The sequence below is a fragment of the Nomascus leucogenys genome, chromosome 12, assembly GCF_006542625.1.
Source record: "Nomascus leucogenys isolate Asia chromosome 12, Asia_NLE_v1, whole genome shotgun sequence".
Taxonomy (NCBI): domain Eukaryota; kingdom Metazoa; phylum Chordata; class Mammalia; order Primates; family Hylobatidae; genus Nomascus; species Nomascus leucogenys.
The window spans coordinates 48271909-48277386 of NC_044392.1; positions in this window are offsets into that span (position 1 = coordinate 48271909).

Below are 5478 nucleotides of genomic sequence, written 5' to 3' on the forward strand. Positions count from 1 at the left end.
AGTTTGCTTTAGCTGGTAAGTTAATCAAAATCAGTTAGGATTTCCTAGTACATATTATGTGCCCTTTACTGGGTTTCATTTTAAGGGATTAAATGGGTTCAAGAATGCAAAATGCTTTGAAAAAGTCCTGACACATAAGAAAGAAGCAAAGCCCGTTTTCATGGTCCAATTAGACATGAGTAAAAGGCAAAGAGGGAAACAAAAGGAACTTCTGAAATCCCAAATATGCTGTGTGAACCACTGCTTCCATGTGCTGAGCCCCTTTCGTGTGCTAGACACTAACCTAAGTACTTTGCAAGTGGTATTTAATAACGAAATCAATGCTGAAAGGTCGATACTTTTGTCTGCATTTTAATAATGAAGAAACAGATCTGAGATATGATGTAGCCTGCCCAGGATCACATAGAATGTAGCAGAAGAGCTGGGTTCAATCTCAAGTGTGTGACTCCAGTGGGCATCCTTTTAACCTCCACAGCAGTGCCTCACCGGGTCAGCTTGTTTTATTTGTTATAAATTATTTATTATTTTTATTATTTCCATTACCTAGCAGAATGGTCCAAATGTTGATTTCTGAGGGATAAGAGCCAATGCTGTCCTTCCTATGGGGGATATTGTGGTATTACTGTAACTTTTACTCCTGGACAGGACAGTCTGGAGGAGATTTTTAAATGCTTGGAACTAAACAGTAACATAAATACTGCATATCAGAACTCACTAGATATACAGAAAAAGCAATAAAAGTAAGGAAAATTAAGACTTTAAAAGTTTATATAAAATATGACAGGCTGAAAATTAATGATCTAATACAGGAAAGTGGAATTAAAAAAATAGATGCTAAAGAAAGTATATATAAGAAAATACTAAATATAAAATGAAAAATTAATAAAATAAAAAACAAAGATATGTTATATGAATCGACTAAGCCAAATTGATTCTTTGAAAAGGTGAAAAAAATAGTCAAAATTAAAAATGTTGACCAAGATAAAAAAGAGAAAAAAGTTAATATGGGAAGTTAAAAAAGGGTTGTAATTATAATTAAAACACAAATTACAAAAATAACCAAATTTATAATAAATCTTAGACTTAAATGAGAAAGAAAAAACATTAGGAAGATTAATCAGTTGCTGTTGAACTTTCTTACTGTAGAGAGACTTTAATCAAAAGGATTATTGCAAGGAGGGAAACGGACCATTGCAATAGGAAGACACTCCGATTATAAGGTCCATAAAAATCTCCTGTCAAACTTTCTAGATGTCTACAGTCTAACATTTTTTATGCCCTACCTCCTGTTTTCTCAGCTCACCATTTTACCCAGGCTGTAGCTATGGCAACCACCTATGCTGAGGAGTATCCCACAGCACCTCACTTCAGCTGCACTAGGTGTCTCTCACGTCTGCCCCAGGGCTCTTGACAGCCAGGCTGTGGAACACTCACAGCCGACTACTCAGTCATGCTGGTGGAAGCACAGGGTGGAAACGTGAGGAGGTTAACGTCCTCCGGACAACCACTGGTTACCAGACATAGGAGTACACAGAGAGCAAGCATTCTTTTCAGTACCTCCAGCAAACAGTTCTAATATATGTTCTAGATGGCCCTTGGAAATTTCAGGGTGCGGTTTAGCCTGTTACCCACGGGAATACACAGCTCAACAGCACACTGTTGGACTGACTTTCTCTCTCTATTGTTTTATTCTTCCTAGTGGCCCTGACTTCTGCTACTTGGGGTCACATCTCAAAATAAACTACTTGTGCCTATTCACTTGTCGCAGACCATGCTTCTTTGGGGGAACCAACCTAAGACATCTCTCTGGAATGTTTTAAAAGTTCTGCACTGCTCATTACACTTTTAAGTTGAAGTCTTAATTTTTTTATTATATGTATAGTTACAAAGGATGCAATTTTATACTGTATATGTTAGTTTACTTCAATAAAATTATTATATTATTTTAAAGACATTTTAATGGTAATTTAAAACATATAAATGAACAAAATAGTAGAATAAATCACATGTACATCAACTAGGTTTAATAACTGCCAAATTATGGACAACCTTGTTCATTTTATCTCTCTTACCACTTGCCTCCTACAGTGTTACTTTTAGCAAATCCTAGACTCATGTCATTTCATCTCTTTATATCTATAAATACTTTTTTCAGTAGTTATGTTAAATATTATCACACCTTGAAAATACTAGATAACATCTTTGTACTATGAAATATCTACTCAGTGTTCACATTTCCAATTATGCTATAAATCATTAATTTACTAATGACTTATTTGAAATGACATCAAAATAATGTAGATACATTATTAATTAATAGATCTATATATCTCTTAAGTTTATTTTGATCTAAAGGTTCCCTGTTTATTTCTTTTGTCCCTTTGCAATTTTTTATTAAAGAAACGTACTATTTGTCATATGGAGTTTTTCAGTCTGGATTTTGCTGACTTCATTCTCATGGTGTTGTTCAACACCACTTAGGTTTGGGTATGCTTTTGCTTTCATTTGTTTCGGTCTGATGCTTCTTCAGATGAATGTGTTTGACAACTGAATTTGCTATGTCCTCACATTCACAAAGCCTGAAGTACCAGATATTTTATGTCTCCCTGGAGTGGCCCTTAGCCAATGACTTACAGGTACGAGAGTATCACAGCCTAGCTTTCTTGCCTCATATCAGTACAGCTTTTCTTTTACATTCCAGAGTTTTCTTGCAGAATCAGGATGAAGCTACCTGCACACGTTTGCCCAAAATGACAATCTGGTTTCCTCTTCTTCTCTGTCCTGCTACTCCTATGCCCTAACTAGTTTCTCCTGGAAGTACTGCTTTAATAAGTTATACTGCAAATAAATCCTCATCTCAGGATGTGCTTCCAGGGAACCCAAACAATGACAATTGGTAGCTGCAGTTCTAGGAAGATTCTAGTTGTGGGATTCTGGAGTTGGCTCCCCACAGAAGAAAACAAGAACCCCTTTGCTGGTGGTAAGTGAAACAGTGATAGCCCTTGGCATGTTGTAGTGTTGTAATTATGATCTCTTGTGGTAATTTAGGGCAAGATGCAGCAAAAGGCAGTGTACTGACTTGATAAATAACTTTGACGTTTGAGAGATACGGAAGAAATGGACAAAGGACTTGGCTAATGTTTCTGGATGCTCTTGATGTTTTAAAGAGAAAAAAAGGACAAACTCAAGTCGTTCATTTACTATCTTAAGACATGATATGAAAGTGAGAAGGGCTCCACAGTAGTGTTTAAAGAGAACTTCACCTCCTGCAGAGGGAAGGTGGTGTTAAGCACCAGGCACAGGAACTAACACTAACCTTTATAGGAAGCTGATTTTACAGCATCCTTATGGCAAAGGCATATGGTCCCGATGAGGAAGGAATGGGACCTCAAGACTTGGGATGGGAATATATTCATGGATGTGCTTGATATACCTGATTTTTCTCAGCCTGTAGAAGTGGTCCTTCTTGGATAGAAGATATCAATCCCTACATCCCATTGGCTGAACTGAAACAGGTGCCTTGTAAGACAATACTTATCTAACTCAAGATCTGGCCCCACCTCTTTTCTTGAGTATTGGTTCAAGTCTTAGCAGAGCTAAGGGTTAGTACTTGTCCTGCTAAGGGAGAGAATTATTCACTGAAGGATCCGCAGGGCCTGGATAACATGGACCAGCACAGGTTGGGATTCTCTAGGAGAGGATCTTGAGTGTGTTAAATCATAGGATGTGGGGTATGAGAATGATTAGAGGAATAATTCCTGATATGGGGGCAATACATATGACTCAGTTTCCTAGATAAAGTCCTTAAGTGCTTCCAGGATGCCTTTTGGAACTCAGAAAAATTTATGGCCCATATTAAATGAGACGGAGATTCCAGAACCATCTTGGCAGAATATTGAGATAAAGATAAAAAGGTTGAGAGGCAGCTGTGTAAGAACAAACCTATTACATAATCCTGAAACTCAGAAACTGGGTATGTTTTTCAGGAGGTCGCAGAGGACACTTATTTCATTAAAGTTATAAGAAATGTGCTGGTGATTGGGTGGGGGTACTATCATTACTGAGAGGCCCAGTTGTGGCTGTCCTTTATTGCCTTGGTCTGAGGTAGGAAATGTTGACTGAACTAGATTCCATAGTGTCAATGTGGATGAAAGGACAATAAGGGAACAACAGAGGGTAGATTGTGTTAGTTAACCATCAGAGGCAAAGCAGATGTGACTACCATCATGGCCAACAAAATTGGAACGTCGGAATAATCACTAAGATGTCCTGACCCACAGGGGTTTAGAGCAATGGATAGTAGAATATGGTCCTCTTAGGGACAAAATAGGTGGGAAGTCATTAGGGACATTACACACACGTGCCACATACAGATGCTCCTCAATTTATGATGGGGTCATGTTCCCAATAAACCCATTGTAAGTTGAAAATATCATAACTTGAAAATGCATTGAATCTATCTAATCCACAAAACATTATAACTTAGTCTAGCTGCCCTTAAATGTGCTCAGAACACTTACATTAGCTTACAGTTGGGCAAAATCATCTAACACAAGCCTATTTTATAATAAAGTGTTAAATATCTCATGTAATTAATTGAATGCTGCTCTTAAACTGAAAAAAATGGTTAGATGAATACTTGAAGCACTTGTATGGTTTTTTTACCAAATGCATATTGCTTTCACACCATCAGAAAATCAAAGAATTGTAAGCTGAACCATCCAAAGTTGAGGACCATCTGTATGTGTGTGTGTATCCATATGTGGCTGATGTCAGCTGTCTCAAAGATCAGTCACAATTTCTTACCCAATATCTAGTCCTGAGCCAGTTCTCAGATCCAGAACCCATTGTTTGAAAGAGATTCAAGTCCTATTGAGAAAGGACTGTACAACACCAATTAAGTGTATACAGTAGTGATTCAACCTTTTATTTCCTAAGCAACTGTACTTTTGGAGAAAGAGAAGTACCCAGGTTCTTTGAGGGCTGTTGAGTATATAATTTGAACTGACACTAACATCAGGGGAGTCCAGGGATTACCTTGACCTCCCCATCAGAATAAGAGTGTATTGGGGTTAGTGATATAAAGAGTTCTGGCCAAGGTAGTCCTTTTCACTATGGGTTTAAGAAGTCAACGCTCAGGTGGTTCACGCCTGTAATCCCAGCAGTTTGGGAGGTTGAGGTGGGCGGATCACGAGGTCAGGAGATGGAGACCATCCTGGCTAACACGGTGAAACTCCGCCTCTACTAAAAATACAAAAAATTAACCAGGCGTGGTGGTGGGCGCCTGTAATCCCAGCCACTCGGGAGGCTGAGGCAGGAGAGCGGCGTGAACCTGGGAGGCAGAGCTTGCAGTGAGCCAAGATCACGTCACTGCACTCCAGCCTGGGCAACAGAGCGAGACTCCATTAAAAAAAAAAAAAAGTCAGTGGTCACATCCAGTGGCCATTTGCTCAGTTTCTGGGTGCGTACTTATAGGAC